A 19,327-nucleotide genomic window follows, 5' to 3' on the forward strand; every position below is an offset into this window, starting at 1 on the left:
CGGAGGTTAAGGCAAAGGCAGTCGGAAGGGTGACCGCCGGGTGGTCCTGCTGCCATCTAGTGGCAGCGAGGAGAAAAGCCTCCGCCTCTGGCTCTGCCGCTTCTACTGGGTCCCTGCGTTCGCCACCCCCCCACCCCCATCCACCCTCCCCGCCAGCCAGGACGGGGTCTTTTCCCATCTCTATATTCGTGGCACCGACCAGGGACGGCTCTCCAAATTATTAAAAGGGGAATAAAGCGTGGTTTTTGCTCTCAACGGACTCCGGGTTGAGTGGAGGAAATCCCTGGGGGGATTTGGACCACACCAGAGACCCAAGCAAAGGGCTTTGGGAGGGTGGGAAGGCAGCCCGGGGTCTACACGGAGAAGACCTGCGGGCAGAGGCCACAAGGGGACTGGACCTTAAAGTATGAGGGAGCGTGCTGTAGGGGCCCCAAAGCAGAGGTAACAAACTGTGTGCGCAAAACCCCAAGGGGTGCAGGGGATGCATGGGGAAAGGGGTGCAGGGAGGTGAGCCCACCTGGGAAGGCCCTTCTGCCTCAGAACCAGGACTGAAGACTTAGAATTGATTGTTGAAGTCCACAGACACGTGTGCTCACAGGGTGCCCGGCTCTGTACTGGGTTCCAGAGAGACCAAGGTGAATGCCACATGGTGCCTGGACGTTAGGGGGTGACGGGAGGGACGGATATGTAAACAAATGATGATAAGGGCAGTAACGTAACAGGGATGGTGCAACATAGGGGTAAAACACAGGGAATCAGACAGCTGGATGCGATGCCTGGCCCCAACACGTGTTACTTTTGTGATCCAGGGAAGATATCATAACTTTCCAGGTTTTTTTTAATGTTTATTTATTATTTTTTGGGAGGGGGTGAGTAGAGGAAGAGAGGGAGACACAGAATCCAACCAGGCTCCCGGCTCTGAGCTGTCAGCACAGAGGCCGATGTGGGGCTCGAACCCACAGACTGCGAGATCATGACCTGAGCTGAAGTCTGACACTCCGATTGAACCACCCAGGCATTCCCAGGGTTAGTTTTTGTTGTTGTTGTTGTTTTTAATCTGTAAAATGGGAACTTTGAAAGTAGTTACCTATCTCAAACGTCTTCATGAGAATGAAAATGGGGAGTATAAGTACAAGACTCAGCATGGTGCCTGGTATGCAGTAAGTGCTCAATAATTGTTCAGTGTGATATAAGGAACGTAGAAACCGTTAAGGAGGAAATGATTAATCGTACCAAAGTACATGTAACAGTGAAGGTGATGCCTGAGTAGTAATTTGGAGGATTTTTTAAAAACTTTTTTGTTAATGTTTATTTATTTTTGAGAGAGAGACAGAGACAGAATGCGAGTGGGTTGGGGGTAGAGAGAGAGGGAGACACAGAATCAGAAGCAGGCTCCAGGCTCTGAGCTGTCAGCACAGAGCCCGACGCGGGGCTCGAACTCACGAAGCGAAGTCGGATGCTCAACCAACTGGACCACCCAGGCGCCCCGGAATTTGGAGGATTATTAAGGGTTTGCTGGCAGCAGAGTGAGGAAAAGATATTCTAAGCACAAGGACCAAAACATTCGAGGACATGGCAGTTGGTGGGTTTGGACCAGGTTTGCTTGTGGGTGACAGAAATTCCAAAATAACATGGCTTCAACAAGAGAAGATTCATTTCTCTTTCATATGGAAGTCCAGGAGTAGTGGTTCAGGGCTGGTAAGGCACAGACCCAGGCACAGCCTACTTTAGCGCTCTGCTGTATTACACACATGGCCTCCACCTCCTGATCCGAGGTGGTTGCTTGAGCTCCAGCCATCACGTCATCATTCCAACCAGCAGGAAGGCAAAACGGGTAAACACAGTTGTGCCCCCGACCTTTCGGGACACTTTCTGAGGCTGTAATCAATACTTCCTCTCGTTGTACATTACACGACCACACCTTTCTGCAAGGGAGGTCGGGAAACGTAGAGTTTATTTCTCTACGGCCATATCCCCAGACACAAATTGGGAGTTCTACCACTTAGGAGGAAAGGGAGAACGCAAATTGGGTGCACACTAGACATTTCCACCACAGGGTTCGTAAAGAGCATGATCTGTGCAGGCAAATAGAAGTACTTTGGTGTTTCTGTGGTGGGAAAAGAGAGCGAGGGAGGAAGGAATGGAAGATTTGACCAGAAAAGTAAACAGTGGCCAACCACGGGTGGCCTTGGGAGCCACAGGGGCTAAGATTTCTTCCCAGCGGCGAGCCTCTGGAGGGTTTTGAGCAGGGGAGGGCCAGTGGCTTTATGCTGCACTAGAAGCACCACACTAGTTACAGATGGGAATAAGGGCATGGAGGGGACAGGTCCGGAGACGCGTCCCCCCAGCCTTGTATTCTGAAACGATGTTCACACGTGCGGCAACGCTGAAAGAATTTTCCAGTGAACGCTGTATACCCATCACCTATGTTCCACCACGGACATTTGACTAAACTAGTTTGACCACATACCTATCCATCAGTCTTCCTTACGGTTTGTGGCATTTCAAAGCAGGCTGCAAACATCTACCCGTCCCTCCCCCGTGAATCCTTGGGCAAGCAGGTCATTAATGAGAGTTCAAGAGATGTTTGCCTTCTTTTCTTCTGCTGTAAAATTTACGTCCAATGAAGTGCACGTGCCCGAAGCATTCGAGTCCAGATACCTGTGTCGGGCGACCCCCATCAGAATACAGAGGATCAGCATCACCCCAGAAAGTTCCCGCCGGCCCCTTCCCGGCTCCGCCCCACCCCCACCACCTCCCAGAGGCAGCTACTGTTCCCTGTTTGGGTTTTTTTCAGGCACCGGAGGTCTGTGGGAGGGGCTCCGAGCTGAGGGCTGAGGGACGGGGAGGAGAGGGGACAGACGCTCCAGGGGAGGCTGAGGGAGGTCCGTGAGTGGTGGAGCCCTGGGCCGGCAGCGGGGACTCCGTGTCTGGCTGAGTGACTGGGCAGGTGGTGGCGCCCTTTACTAAGGCGGGCGGGGCACCCAGGAGGACAGGGGAGAGAACAAGTCTCTCTTGGGACCGGCAGCACCTGCAGCGTCTGGGTGACATGTGTCTAGCGGGCGTAGGGATACACATGCGTCCCCGAGGCTGGACTGTCCTCTGGTGGGTGACGCTGGAGAAGTGGTGGCCGTGTTTCTCCAGCTTCTGTATCCTCCCCGGCCAAGCCCCACTGCCCACAAGGCTCCTGTCATCGGGAAAGGCAGAGAGCCCCTCCTCCACTGTCCGGAAGGCAGTGTGGACAGGGCACGGGTGTGGTCACATCTGGCTGGCAGGTCAGGAGAGGAGCCTTCCCTTCCGAGGGAGAGCCCCTGGGCTGTGTCCCTTCCTCCCCTCTCCTTCCCTCCTCTCTCCCTAGCATCCTGCAGCCACACTGCCCAGCCTTTTCCTAAAACCTCCTCCCTTCCCTCTAAAAACAACCAGAGCCCAAGTCCTAGCTACCAGGACTCCTCCAGGGAAGAGGGCACCAGCCCTGCTGGGAGGGGACAGAGGAAGCAAAGACATGGACCCACACCCAGACCGCAGTTGGGTGTTGTCTGGTTTATCCACAATCGAACCCAACTAAGAGACGCAACGAGTAATTTCTCTCTCAAAAGCCCACTTAGTCTGCAGGAGATATTCCCCTTCTTCCCACTAGCATGACTTTGAGCTTTTCCTTGAGAATTGATTCCCTGACCTTATTCTGCTAAAAGAGAGCACTTGCCACCCCCACCCCCCACCCCCATCCGGAGTCACCGCACGTGCTGAATCTACCTGGCGACTTGGAGAAGCTCCCGTTTACCCCATCAGACACAGAGCACGAGTGAGTTGTCAAGGTAGAGGAAGCAGCAGAGATGGCCCCAGAGAGGGTGCCGAGGGAAGAAGAGAAGGACCCAGGGGAACACCCCAGCCTTTAAGGACTGGGGAGAGAAAGAGGAGGGGAGGAGGAAATTTCCGAGGACAGGGGGGAGCCCTGGGAAATTCTGAGCAGCGGTGGGAGGCAGGGGGAGGCGGGCGGGGTCAAGCGTGCACATGGAGGATGGAGGAGAGGGGAGTCACGCAGTGGGAGATGAATATGAAGAACTTCTTACATACTAGGCGGGGTGAGGCTTGCAGCACAAACGAGGGCACATTAGTGTATTCGTTAGAGCACTAGCTGCTGTAACAAACAGCCCCGACCTCAGCGGCTTATTGGTTTTAATCGTGGCTTCTTGGTTTTAGTTGTCCTTCGCCTCCGTGAAGGTGGGGCGAAGGCTCTGCTCCACACAGCGATTCAGGGCCCCGGGCTCTGTCCCCAAGGACTCTGAAGGCCTCTGCTCCCTCTGTATCCAGCAGGCAAGCCAGACGAAAAGAGGGGGAGAGTGAGAGGTTTGGGGGCCACGCCTGACACTGATGCTCATGGTTTCCGGCCACGCGGCCGTGCCGACTTCCATGGAGGCTGGGGGTGAGATGTCCGCATCTGCCCAGAGAAAGTGAGACAGGCTTGAACACACAGCACTGTGCTGCCACTGTCCCCCCGTGAGAGTAAAAGGTTTTGTAATCTAGGGGAAAAATGAGAAAGAGGGGCTAGGAATAGAACATTCCTGGGGAGCTTGGGTGGCTCAGTCAGTTAAGCCGCTGACTTCAGCTCAGGTCAGGATCTTGAAGTTCATGAGTTCGAGCCCCGCATCGGGCTCTGTGCGGACAGCTCAGAGCCTGGAGCCTGCTTCGGATTCTGTGTCTCCTTCTCTCTCTGCCCTTCCCCTGCTTGTGCTCTCTCTCAAAAACAACTATATATGTCAAAAATTTAAAAAGGAAGACAACGTTACTATAACTAATGTCTTAATCTCCCCAGAGCCCATAGGTGTGCAATATCTGTCCTCCAGGTGAGTGTGGTCACACTGATAAACTACTTGGGAGGCAAGGAGGGGGTAGGGGAAGGGGGCTGGGGAGGGATAGCCACTCAGTCTGTGGTGACTATAGAAGGGCATCCGCCAGAAAAGGGCGTTTGAGTGGGGGCTCGAAAGATGGTCCAGAGAGTTAGGGAAGCAGGAACGTACTGGAATGCTCAGGAAACCCCGAGAAGACTAGCTGACAGGGCTAGAAGTTCTGTGAAGGGAATTGGTCGTGGATGAGGTTGGAAGGAGGGCTTGGAACAGATGGGGAATGACCTTGAACTTTAAGAATTTTGGCAGCTCTGAGGAGTGGCTGTGGCCTGGGCTGGGGGTGGGGGGGCAGGCGGGGGAGGGAGGGAGCCATCTTGGATGAATCAGCAGGTCAGTCAAAATTAGGTGTGGTGGCCCAGCCCGGAGACGCCGGGGGGCCAACAGTCGCGCGGGCTCACGTGGCAGCCAGGGTTTATTTCTCCACGGAACCCTCGACCTTCCTACTTTGGACTTGGGGGGGCGGGGGGAGGCGCTTGGAATTGGAGCTGGGCTCTGGCCTGTCTTGTGACCCCTGCTCTGGACTGTTGGGTCGGTAACTCCGGGTCTCTGACCTTGGCAGCAGGAAGTCATGGGGCAGTTAGACCCGACTCCCGACTCCCCGGTCAGACTCTCAGACCACCTCGGTCTGGAGAGGTCTCCCCCCCTATTCACCTTGCTAACCCCTCCTTGTGGGGAGCCTTCCACAGCTGACCAGGTTACAGACGCTCTTACCTTACCTATGTGGCAATATTTGTGTTTGTAAACTGGATAATGGTTGTGAAATTTTTATTTTGTTTTATTTTTATTTATTTATTTTTGAGAGAGAGAGAGAGAGAGAGCAGAGGAGGGACAGAGAGAGAGGGAGAGAGGGAATCCCAAGTAGACTCCTCGCTATCAGCACAGAGCCCGATGCGGGGCTCAAACCCACGAACCGTGAGAACGCGACCTGAGCCAAAACCAAGAGTCAGAGACTTAACCCACTGAGCCACCCAGGCGCCCCTGGTTGTGAAATTTTTAGATCGTGTATTATTTGGCAGGCCCTATCCAAAGGCCCATCTCCCTTCTCCCATACACCCAGGAGCCACCTTCAAGAGGAGCAGGTGTGGTGGTGCTTAGGGGCAGGGGTGGGGATGGGGGAGGGTAGGGAACCTGAGATACTGAGCACTTATCAGGAAAGATTGAGATCCCATCTAAGGGATCTTAGTTGGCATCCTTTAGATGAGTTGGGACTCATCTAAGTTGCTCCCAGCTCCCCCCCCCCCCACACCACACATAGCAATGAGAAGTGCTTATAAGCAAAAGACAAAGGTAGTTCAGATATCAAGGGGTGGATTCTTTTTTTTTTTTAATTTTTTAAAATGTATGTTTATGTTTGAGAGAGAGAGAGAGACAGACTGTGAGTGGGACAGGGGCAGAGGGAGAGGGAGACACAGAATCTGCAACAGGCTCCAGACCCTGAGCTGTCAGCACAGAGCCAGACACAGGGTCCAAACCCACAAACTGTGAGATCATGACCTGAGCCAAAGTCAGACGCTTAACTGACTGAGACTCCCAGGTGCCCCGGGGTAGATTCTGGAGCCAGACTACTGGGTTTGAACTCTGACTTCGCTATTTGCTAGCTGTGTGACTTCAAGCAGGTTACCTAACCTCTCTGTGCCTTAGTTTCTTCCTCTGCCAACCAAATGGCAATCGTAAAGGTACCTGCCTTCTAGGATGCGGTGAAATCTAAACTAGGTAAAAAAAACCTAGAGTAAGCACTCAATACACTGTGGGCTACCGGACTCAATTATAGCGAATAAGGAAACAATGCTTTTAAAGAGATCTCCTTTTAATGGTTAGAATTTTGACCCTGTTATGTCATTAGTGAATAGCGTCCCTCTTCCCGGTGGACCGTGAAGCCCATGAGAGCCCGTGCCGTATCCGTCTTGTATTTCCATTGTCTGGTACAGGCCCAAGTTCATGCTGACAACAGCTATATTACCCCCTCTCACACAGCACATAAGGATCCTCATGACCCTTTTAAGCAGGAAGTTATTGATAAATATTTGTTGAAGAAGGGAATTCCTACCACTCAGGGCCGGGGAGGTGATGGATGGCAAAATGCTTTGTAAACTGCAAAGTGCACAGCTCGTGAGGATGGAAACTCTTACGACTTCTTCCCTGAAGGCCTAGGGTCTCATTCTACTTATGGCTTAGAACTTTCCCTGTGTTCTAGAACTTTCTAGAACTTTCCCTCCACTTGCCCCTCTGTCAAAATGTACCTGTCCTGAGTACTATTTTCCCTCGTGACTTGTCTCAGTGGCCATTAGTGGAATTCCATCACCCGCCACCAGGGACTTTATTTTCGCAAAGGCCAGTACAAGCTTGATATCTAACCCCAAAGACTCTTTCCTCCCATTCTACCCCGGACTGGCCTCCGCGACATTCCTCTGTCAGGTCTCGTGGCTTCATCTGCCCACACCCATCCCCTGCTGTGCAGAGTCCATCCTTCTCAAATGGCACTTCCTCCAGGAAGGCCTCCCTGCAGAGCCCCCACCACATCACAGAAGATCAACAGGCCAGTGTCACACCCAGCCAGAGAGTACATTCCCCCTTCCTCCACCTATTTGTTTGATTCAGGCCCTCAACATGCTGGATGAGGTCCACCCACGTCAGGGCGGGCAATCTGCTTTAGCTAGTCTATGAATTCAAATGCTCATCTCATCTGGAAATACCCTCACAGATGTACCCCCAAGATAATAATATGTAACCAAATTCTGGGTACCCTCTGGCCCTGTCAGCTGATACATAAAATGAACCATCACACCTACCACATGGTTCTAAGTGGAGGAAACTAGAAAAATAAAAAGAAAAGTTAAAAAAAAAAAAAAGTTGGGGCGCCTGGGTGACTCAGTCAGTTGAGCGTCCAACTCTTGATTTTGGCTCAGGTCATGATCCTAGGGCCTTGGGACTGAGCCCCACATTGGGCTCTGTGCTTAGTGCAGAACCTGCTTAAGATTTTCTCTCTCTCTCTCTCTCTCTCTCTCTGCCCCTCCCCAAGTTAAGAGCTCAAATGTTCTCTCTCTCTCTCTCAAAAAAAAAAAAAATTTTAAAGGCAAAGAAAAGACAAAAGGCCTACCTTTGTCGGAGCTCACATGATGGTGGGGAAAGGTATAAGTAGAAAGACAATAAATAAAGAAAATAATATAAATAGCACATTAAATGATGATAAACGCTATGGAGAAAAATAAAGCAATAAAACAGAGAAAAGTCATAGCGTTGAGTGGGGAATACATTTAAACTTTTATTTTTAAAATTAACTTAAACTTATTTGATAAAGAGCTAAAGAGGTGAAGGAGAGACTTTGGAAATATCTGGAGGACAAAATATACCAACAGAGGGCAGGAACCACAAGTACAAAGGCCCTGAGGTGGGTGTGTGTTTGATTTACTCAAAGCATGGTAACAGTGACCTCAGCCAAATATTCCGGTTCGTGCGCAGAGTAGTTTGAGTTGGATTTCTGTCACCTGCAATAAAAAGATTTCTACATATACAGCTTCCCTGATCCCCTCCAAGTAACAAACGCTTGCTGTCCTGGCTCCTCCCGCCCACGATCCGTCCCTCTTCCCACACTTACTATCAGTGCTCTTGGCCTCACACAGCTGCCTTTATTCGAATTTGTGTGCTCTTCGGAAATACTATCAAACAAACACCGTTTGCCAGACGGTGTATGTCACATCCTGGTGTGAAGATTAACGCCTTTTTAAGGATGCGGTCAGGAAAGTCCAGAGACGATAAGTCGTTTTTCCTAGCGCCACACTCCCAGGAAAAGAAGGCCCTGGGCTAGGCCTTGCCATCAGCACCCCTTGCTCTGACCTGGGCATACTGGCCAACCATGACCCCTGAGACCTTAGCAGTCCAGAGCCCCCTTCACAGAGCTGCCACAGCCCCTAATAAGGATGCTGCCCTATGGCCCTTCATCCCAGGTCCCGACCCCAACGGGGAGCTTTGAGTCCCCTGGAGGTGGCCCTGCCAGGGCCGACATCCCACCCGCCCTCCGCTACGCCCAGGCCGGGAGCCCCACCGGTCTGGGCAGCCTAGATTCTCTTCCATCACGCTGGAGCTTGACATGCAGTAATTTGGTGTGGCTTTTGACTTCTCAACTCATCTGTGAGCTTCTCAGGGTGGGAACCAAGTTTCTGTCTCTTATCTCCCTCTCCTAACCCCCCGGGGGACTTCCTGGCCGGATCAGTACTCTCAGAGAGGGCCCGTTGGATTCCTGGGGCCCCCGTAACAATGACCACAACACGGTGGCTTCGAACAACAGAAATGGGCTCTCCCAGAGTTCTGGAGGTCACGGGTCTGAAGTCAAGGTCTCAGCAGGCTGGCTGCCTCCAGAGGCTCCGAGGGAGAATCTGTCCCCAGCTGCCAGCGGCCTCCACCTTGGTTTGTGGCTGCACCACTCTGATACTGGCCTGTGTCCTCTTGCCACCTTCTCCTCGTGTCTCTGTGTCTTCTCCTTTTCTTTCCTTTTATTATTTAAAAAATTTTTTAATGTTTATGAACTTTTGAGAGATAGAGACAGAGCACAAGCAGGTGAGGGGCAGACAGAGAGGGAGACACAGCATCCGAAGCAGGCTCCAGGCTCCGAGCTGTCAGCACAGAGCCCGACCCGAGGCTCGAACTCACGGACCGTGAGCTCACGACCTGAGCCAAAGTCGGACGCTCAACCGACCGAGCCACCCAGGCGCCCCATCTTCTTCTCCTTTCCTTTTCAGGACACTATGGTTGGGTTTGGGGCTCACCTGAAATCTATCATGATCTCCTCTGGAGATCCTTCACTTCATTACGTTGGCAAAGACCCTATTTCCAAATAAGGTCGCGGTCACAGGTACTGGGGTTAGGACTCGGACTTCTCTTTTCGGGATCACGGTCAACCCACCGCAGAGGGAGAAACGCAGGCCCAGAGGAGACGGGGTTTGCTCGGGATCCCACAGTGCACTGGGGCCGCCAAGAGAGGGCCTGTTCTCCTGACGCTGGGCCGAGCCCTGGCCCCGCCCACATTCTGTCTCGGGGTCCAAAGATGCCCCGGGAAAATCTTCAGTGAAAAACCATCTGGAGACTATCTGGACTTTGGGAGAGCCTGCCCTTTCCTGTGCAGAATGGCCCAGACTGCGATCATGGGAGGGAGTTTCCTTTCCTGGTTGGCTCTGTGCCTGGGGCCTGGGCTGGCGGGCAGGCCCTGGGGAAGAGTCCACGTCTGGCCCGCTCACGGGGTCCCTGCCCCCCCTCCCCTTCTCTGCGGAGGCCAGAGGCCACCCTGGTCACAATGAGGAGGAGGGCAAGAGGAATGATTTCCCTCGACCTTGGGGTTGCTTTCTTTTTTTTTTTTTTAATGTTTGTTTATTTTTAAATACTATTTTATTTTATTTTATTAATGTTTAATTTTTGAGAGAGAGAGAGAGAGAGAGAAAGAGAGCGTGCAAGCAGGGGAGGGGCAGACAGAGAGGGAGACACAGGATCCAAAGCAGGCTTCGGCTCTGAGCTGAGAAGTCGAACGCTTAACCGAAGTTGGATGCTTAACGGACTGAGCCACCCAGGCGCCCCAATGTTTGTTTATCTTTGAGAGAGAGAAAGAGAGAGTACAAGCAAGGGAGGAGCAGAGAGAGAGGGCAGAGGATCTGAAGCAGGTTGTGTCCTGACAGCAGAGAGCCTGATGCGGGGCTCGAACCCACGAACCTTGAGATCCATCACCTGAGCCGAAGTCGGATGCTTAACTGACTGAGGCACCCAGGTGCCCTAGGGTCACGTTCTTTCCAGGAGACGACTCTGCTCTCTTTGCAGAGCAAAGAGAATGAATCCCGGGGCGCCTGGGTGGCTCAGTCGGTGTGCTCAACTTTGGTTCAGGTCATGATCTCACGGTTTGTGAGTTCCAGCCCCTCGTTGGGCCATCTGCTGTCAGCACAGACCTGCTCGGATCCTCTGTCTCCCTTTCACTCGGCCCCTTCCCCTCTCATCTTCTTTTTCCCTCTCACAAAAATAAACACTAAAAAAAATTTAAGGGGCGCCTGTGTGGCTCAGTCGGTTAAGTGTCCCACTTCAGCTCAGGTCATGATCTCACGGTCCATGAGTTCGAGCCCCGCGTCGGGCTCTGTGCTGACAGCTCAGAGCCTGGAGCCTGCCTCGGATTCTGTGTCTCCCTCTTTCTCTGCCCGTCCCCTGCTCATGCTCTGTCTCTCTCTCTCTCTCAAAAATAAACATTAAAAATTTTTTCTTTAATTAAAAAAAATAATAAAGCGATGAATCCTTCTAAATCCTTGGGCCTTAGGATTCTGGCCTCAGAGCCCACATGGCCTTGCTCAGGCCCAAGTCTCCATTTGCCGAACATGTGGCCTTGGGCAAGTCATAGACTTCTGTTTTCATGCTCTTAGTGGTAAAACAAGGACAACAGGAGAATGACCCTATACAGTTATTAAAAGGCTTAAGTTGGGGCGCCTGGGTGACTCAAGAGTTGGTTAAGTGTCCAACCCTTGATTTCGGCTAAGGCCGGGCTCATCTCCGGGACATGGGAACTTCCCCCTCTCTCCGGGAAGACCTCTGAGCCCCTTTGCAAATCCACCCACCCCCTGGCCAGCAGCCCTTGTGCTCTGCATAGCCTGGGATGAGAAGTGAGTTCTGTGTCAAGCCAAACTCTTGCCTTCTTTCCCAGGCGATTTGAGAATCTAGAACGAGAATCTAGAACCTTAAACACTGAGCAGTGTGGGACGTCCCGGCAGCCCGGGTTAGCCTTCGCCAGGCACAGCCGTGGGCCTCACAGAGCCAGCATTTCCTGAGAACCACGTGGGAGATCCAGACCCATGGTCAGGAGGAGTGGGGGGCGGGGGGGGGGGGGAGCACAGTCCTGATGCACAGCAGGGGGGAACAGCTAAATTAAGCCTCCTGCCTCACACCTGGCCAGTCCTTTCCCTCTGGCCCCTCCCAGTCCCACATTTCCTCTGTCACCAGAGCCCATGAGCTCAGATTTGCTCCTCCCAAGGACTGAGTCCGGTCCTTTGCCCGGCCTACCCCAACCTCTCTGGAGTTCTGGCGAATGACATTTTCTTCATCTCACCAGATTGGAGCCACAAGAGCTGTGAGCTGTGGAATTTAGGTTATGTTGGGCCAACGCAGTTCAAGGAGCTCGTGAGGCGCCTGGGCAGCTCAGTCCGTTAAGCATCCGACTCTTGATTTCATGATCTCACGGTTCGTGGGTTCGATCCCCACATCGGGCTCTGTGCCAGCAGCATGGAGCCCGCTTGGGATTCTCTCTCCCTCTCTCTCTGCCCCTCCCCCACTCATGCTCTCTCTGTCTCTCTCAAAATAAAGAAATAAACTTAAAAAAAAAAATAAGGTTCATGGGGCAAGGAGCTAATCGCTTTGAAAGGCAGATAACAAAAGGTGCAGGCCCTGTACTGGGGTCACCTAGTGGCGGGTATAAAAATGGGCCACTCAGCAGACACCGCAGGAGTCTCATCTCTGAGTCTGGGTCCCGGGCAAAAGCACACCCTGTCCTCGACGAGGCCCACCTCATGCGAGAGCCAGGGAGAGACCAACCTACATTTTGTGTGGATGGCCTTCTTGGGTGCAGGGGGAGGGCTGAAAAATCAAATCCAAGGGGTTGGGGAGAGAACATCGTCAAAAATAATCGACGTTTTTCGGTTCCTAGGATCTCAGAATCATGGAATGTTAGATTCCAAGGATCGTAGAATCACAGCCAAGAAAAGGACTGTAGCCCACGCAGTAGGATTTCCTCGTTTTAGAGATGTGGGCAGGGATCTGGAGGTTTCAGGGCAAGCCCGCCACATTTCATGCTCATTCCTGAAGGATGGGATTCCACATATTCCTGTGGGAAACACTCCCCGTGACATCACAGAGGACCCCTCCCCATACGTCAACCTCCAATCCCCCTGGCCAGCCCAGCCCGCCAGAGCCAACTTGCCCACCCACACAGGGGAAGAGGCATGCCCACAGCCAGTGCACGAAGGGAGCAGACCTGGGTCCCCTGGCCCCCAGCCAGGCTCAGGCGGCCTCTGGATTTTCATCTTTGGCCACAGCAGAACTTCCTGGAGCCACCCCCCAGCGGTTCCTTGGATACGTAAATAAAGCCTCTGGGTAAGATGTCACCACCCCCAGCCAATCAAGAAGTCAGGTTTTAATGCCAGAGGGACTGCCCTTTTCCAAGCAACTTGGCAAGACTGCCCACTGGCTGTCTCTTCGGAAGCCCAAGTCTGGAGAGGTCGGCAGACATCTGAAATGGTTAAGATCTGTTGGAGCAGAACTGGGGGCTCAGCCAGGGCTCTGCAGACCCACAGGATGCCCAGATCCCATCCCCCACCTTGGAAGATCACCTGCTTGGCAACCTGATGCTTTGCAAAATGCTGCCCGGGCGGTCCCTGATCCACATCAGCAACAGCTGGCTCATTGGCACCTGACCCGTTTGTAGAGGACAGTCATCGGTTGACTTGTCCAGAAGAACACCCCCTCGGTTTGGGCCTTGTTTCTTCCTCTCTCCAATCTCACGCTTGCAACGAGGACTTCCAGAAACAGCACACTGCTTTTGCTATGGGGGAGGGGACGTGACGTGGGCCGGGGAACAGAGAGCTGCATTCCCCTGGCCACAAGGGACCAGTGGGACGTGGGACACAAGGAATCTTCTTACTGGATCTGGAGGGGAAACCCTCTTACATCTACAGTCCCGGGACCAGAAGGACGTGAGTTGGAGTAGAGCTGGAGGCTCTGGAAAAAAACCCTCCTATACTGGGACTGAATGAAGCCAGTACCCCCTAAAGAAACACAGAGCTGAGGGAAAGGAGAGAGAGAGAGAGAGACCTATGACCATGAGGAGGTCCCTAATCTCAGGACCTGAAGGTGAACCTGAAATCTGTAGATTTCCCTTTGAATCCAGAAGTTAGATCAATAGCTCTCAAACATTCTGTCTATGACCCATTTCACATTGCAATCCAGAATACACACACACACACACACACACACTCAAGTACGTGATGGTATGTACATAATTTTCATGAAACAATACTTACGCCTTGATTATGTGTGATAGATACACTCTGATACTTCCCATTCTATTCCATGTCATTTGCTTTTCCGACCAGCTGAGACCCACTAAATTGATTTCATGACACACTACCGGGTTGTGATCTGCGGTAGAAAAACCACCAAGCTGGATCAATACCCTTCCAATAAATCCATGTTTTGCCAATGCTGGTTCAAGTCGGGTCTGCCACTTGCAACCCCAGAAAATGCTACTTAAATTCACCCTTTGGGACGCCTGGGTGGCTCTGTCAGTTAAGCATGCAACTTCGGCTCGGGACATGATCTCATGGTTCATGAGTTCGAGCCCAGCATGGGCTCTCTGCTTTCAGCACAGAGCCTGCTTTTAGCTCTTCTGATCCCCTCTCCCTCTGCCCCTCCCCGCGGATGCGCGATTTCTCTCTCGGTCAAAAATAAACAGTAAAAAAACAAAGAAGTCACCCCTTGCGTGCCCTTGGCCTCGATTCCAGCTCTGCCCACCTCCATGCCTGGCCGGGCAACCGCTGGGAGTGCCTTCTGCAACCCTGCTTACATACTCATCCATAGAAGTGCACTGTGGGCTTCTGGGATGTGCTTTAGTGGCAGGGGAGCCGCGACCTAGGCAGACCTCAGTTCTAACCCAAGCCCTAGCACTTAGTGGGATCAGACACCGTGCCCTTGGGTAAGGTGCCCAGGCCCATGAGCCTCAGTCTTGGCAGCTGTAAACTGGGCTTGGATTCCCTGCCTCTTAGAAGGACCGTGTGGACGGAATGAGTTTGTGTGTGAAACTCTCTGTGATATGGTGATTTCTTTTTTTAAAGTTTATTGCTTTGGAGAGAGAGAGGGCACACACGAGTGGGGGAGGGGCAGAGAGAGAGAGAGAGAGAGAGAGAGAGAGAGGGAGAGAATCCCAAGCTGTCAGCACCGAGCCCAATGCGGGCCTTGAACTCAGGAACTGTGAGATCGTGACCTGAGCTGAAATCCAGAGTCAGACGCTTAACCGACTGAGCCACCCAGGGGCCCCTGTTATATTGTGATTTCTAATAAGAAACCTATTTTTGGTTTTCAACCCCATTCTGGGCATAGAGCTCCTAAAACCCTTGGACTCTCTTAAGTGATCAGAGTGATAAAGGTATCTTTTGTTAATAAGGTGACTTTTGGAATGTCCCTACATCACCTGAAAACAGAGTGGGGGGAGGGGGGAGGGGAGGGCTGGTTGTCAGTGGCACCGGCTGTGTGACTGGGGGGGAGGGAAAGGGGCTGGAGATTTGAGTTTGATCACCAATGGCCAATGATTTAATGAATTGATTCACTTAATTAATTTAATTAACTGCACAGGGTTCAGCTTCCAGGTGAGTAAACACGTGGAGCAGCGAGGACACTGGCGTCCCTGGAGAGGGTGTGGAAGCCCCGTACCCTTTCCTCAGACCTTGTCTGGTGCCCCCCTTCCATCTGGCTGTTCCTCTGTTAATCCTTTTGTGGTAAACTGGGGATCTAGTCCTGTGAGCCCCTCTGGCCAATTAATTGAGCCCATGGAGGTGGTCTTGGGGACCTCCGGTCTATAGCCACTAGGTCGCAAGCACAGATGACAGCCGGGACTTGCAGGGGACGTGTGAAGGTGGGGGAGGGGCACCCTTGCAGGACGGAGCCCCTAACCTGCGGGATCCGATGCCATCTCTGGGTAGGCAGTGTCGGAACAGAATGAGGTTGTAGTCAGTCACCCATCTGGTGTCAGAGACTCGTTTGCTGGGGCGGGGGAAACGTGTACCTGGGAGTCAAGGGCGGAATTCTGGGCTCCCGGCACATGACTCGGATGCAATGCTCTACACTTGGCAGTTTCCATCCTTTCAACCCCATAACCACAAAAATCTTGGTTTTTAATTCAGGGTAGGACAAGGAAGCGGAATGTGCCCTCAAGAGTCTCTCAAATGTCCCATGAAAGGTGAGTCGTGTGTATGTGTGTGTGTGTGTGTGTGTGTGTGTGTGTGTGTCAATGGTAACAGTGACAAGAGTCCTGGATGAGTCTTCCCATTGTCCAGGTGAACTCACTGGAGCTTCACAGGAACCCCGGAAGTGGGACTGGAGGATTATGAGGACAAGCAGGACCGACTGGGCTCAGTGTCCCTCACTCCCCTGTGACCGCTGCCTCCCTGCTTCTCTCCCTGGAGCTGCTTGCTGTGCCGGGATGGAACTTTCACTGCATTTGGCAAACTGTGCTCCCCCGGGGGCAGGCGTGGGAGGAGGGAAGAGATCCTGGAATCCAGGAATTTCAGGGTCGGAGTGTTCCCCAAGGCTCCCTCTCCCCAGTGCTTGACTGTCAGCACCTGAGCAAGGGCTCCCCGAGATGCCTTTCGGGCTGTGAGCACCGGAGCCGTGGTTTGGGATTTTTATAACGGTGGCCCTAAAGCGCCCTGCTCCCAGGGGCCCAGCCGGATTTAGGTGTGCTGACATCCCTACCGACAGCTGCCCTCGGGCCGCAGGAGCCCGTGAGCAGCTTGGCTGTCTTCCATGTGCAATCCCGGCGGCCTCCCGGCAGCTCTGGGAGGGAAGAGAGAGCACCTGTCCGCAGCTCGGGCCCCACCTAACAAGGGACCACTGAGCAGACAACAGGAAGTCTGCAGGAGAGCTTCACAAAATCTACCATTTTAGTTACTTCTAAGGCCACAGCTCAGCGGCAGGAAGTACGTCCACGTTGTCACGCAGCCGTCACCCTGCCCACCCCAGAGCGCGTTTCGTCTTGCACCACTGAAGGAAACTGTGTCCCCACTAATCACTACCTCTCTATCCCTCCTTCCCCCAGCCCGACAGCTATCATCCTACTTTCTGTCTGTATGAATTTGACTCCTCTAGGGACCTCATATAAGTGGAATCACAGAGTGTCTGTCCTTTCGTGTCGGGCTTATTTCATGTTTCCAAGGCTCTTCCGTGTTATAAGGTGTGTTAGAGTTTCCTTCCCTTTTTCAAGGCTGAATAATAGTCCGTCCTATGCGTTGAAAGCCAGCTGAAGGCAAGGGGATAAAGGAACGGGTAAATCAGGAGGAAAGTTGCAAATCCTGGCCATGACCTTGAGCTAATTCTTACAAAGCCCTTGGAACAGTACCTGGTACATAGCAAGTGCTCAGTAAATTCTAGCTAGAATGATTACTGCTATTATTGTTACTAATATTTTTTGGAAGCTGGTGATAATATAATATTAGCATAATTATAGTATTAAAATGAGTTTCGGAAAGAGATCACGACCAAAAATTGTCACTCCCTGCTTGCCGTGTCAGCATGATTTTTCAGGATTTTTTTTTCCGTCCCTCTCCTCCTCGTTCCCTTTATTAGCTACTAAGGGTGGTTAAATTCACCACCGAGGCCATAGATTTGAGAATGTCAACAAGGGTTGTGATGGAATGAGAGAAGGCCAGAGACCCTGGCTTCAGAGCCCTGTGGCTCCATTGGGTGGATCCGTGGTTGCAGACGTAGTCCCCGGTGGTGACTTCGGGTACGACTCCTGGGCAGGAGTGGGGACAGCCAGGGCTTTATCTGGGTCATCGCGTCTCATAAGGAAGGCATTCTTCAGTCCTGTACCCGGAAGGAGGGTGTGTGGGGGGAGAGCAGTGCGGAGGACGGGATGGACCAAACACCTGTTGCTTTTGCCTGCCCAGCATCCTTTCTTGGCCTTTTCTAGGAAGAGCGTCCCCTTCCTGCGGGTGACTGCCTCTCGACCCCCTGTGGTTGTAGTGAGCCCACTAACCAACAAGCCTCACCTCCGTGCCTACCAGCCTGTTACAGCCCGAGTGTCTGTGTCCCCCCACATTCCCATATTGGAATCCTGCACCCCACGTGATGGTATTCAGAGGTGGGGCCTCGGGGAGGTGATGAGGCCATGAGGGCGGGGCCTTCAGAAACAGGATTAGTGCCCTTTTATTTGCTTATTTATTTTTTAAAAGCACATATTTTATTTTTTTTTTAAGTTTATTTACTTTGGGGGGGTGGGGAGAGCACACGGGAGGGGCAGAAAGAGAAGAAGAGAGAGAGAGAGAGTGAGAGAGAGAGAGAGAGAGAGAGAGAGAGAATCCCAAGTAGGCTCCGGGCTGTCAGCGTGGAGCCCGATGCAGGGCTCGAACTCACAAACCGTGAGATCGTGACCTGAGCCGAAACCCAGAGTCGGCGGCTTAACCGACTGAGCCACCCAGACGCGCCGGGGTTAGTGCCCTTTTAAAAGAGACCCCGCGGCTCCCTGGCCCCTTCCACATGTGAGGACACAAGGAGAAGTCAGCAGGCTGCAGCCACGTAGCGGGTCCTCACCACAATCCCCCCCGTTTTGGCACCTTGACCCCAGACTTCCGGCCTCCACAACGGTGACAGATGAATGCCTGTGGTTTCAAAGCCCTCCAGTCTGCGGTTACTTTGTTACGGCACCCCCCAAAAGGACTAAGACGCACCCCAAAACACGGGTGCGCCTGTGACCTCCACGAGGCCAACCCGATTCTCCCGAAGGATCACAAATCCTGATGGGACAAGAAAGGACGGTGACTGAGTTAAGGGATGGAACCAGCCTCCTGAGTCACGCCAAGCTCCTGACGCACTGCGGGCCGCCTGCTTCCGGACCTTTCCCGGGCCTGGCGGTTCTGCTGCACCTTTGAAGCTGGAACTGCCTCGGGGGGTGTTCCAGAAAATTCTTAAGTGAAATTTAGCCTGAATCAATCTCCAGCGCTTGTGTTCAAAAAACTTAATAAAACCACAGGTCCGGGCAGCCCAGTGTTTGGCAGTCAGCTCCCTAATTCTTCGGCTCCAGTGGTTGTGGCCAGGCCCCCGGGGGAGGGAGGGCCACCTGGAGGGTCTGACTTCCAGCGTCAGGCTGACAGACTGGTCGGCACCCCTACTGCCTTCAATTAGGTTACAAAAGGGAGACACTGCTGGTTTGTCTAGTAACACAGAAATTCTCCAAGCCTTTGACGAGAGCAAAGGGGATGTTTTTGAAATATTTCCCAATGCCCCCTTTATCTGTGTGACGTCCCCCTCCCCGGCCCCCTTCACTCTCAATCTCTCAGGGAATAGGAGAAAAGGACAAGAAGTCCTCAGGGCAGAGAGCAGCAGACGTGACCTTGGGGGAGTGCCTACAGAGAATGGAGGAGGGAGAAGCCTCCCAGGATTGGGAGGGAAACAGGCAGAGAGAGCAAAGAGTCAGGGGTTAGCTTCCCAGGATGGCCGGACTCTGGCAGAAGCAGAAGCGGCTGGAAAGCTCCCTGCCCCCTGGGGGCAGGAGGCAGCCAGAGGGGGCAGAGAGGACTGGGGCAGGAGCAGGAGCCAGAGAAGAGCCTGTGGTGTTTTGGGGTCGAGGCCACCGGCCCCCGCTGCCCCCAGGCCTCCCCATCCAGTCCTGCCCCCACCCCCTCTGCAGCTCCCCCGGG

The sequence above is a fragment of the Acinonyx jubatus genome, chromosome B4 (assembly GCF_027475565.1).
Source record: "Acinonyx jubatus isolate Ajub_Pintada_27869175 chromosome B4, VMU_Ajub_asm_v1.0, whole genome shotgun sequence".
NCBI lineage: Eukaryota > Metazoa > Chordata > Mammalia > Carnivora > Felidae > Acinonyx > Acinonyx jubatus.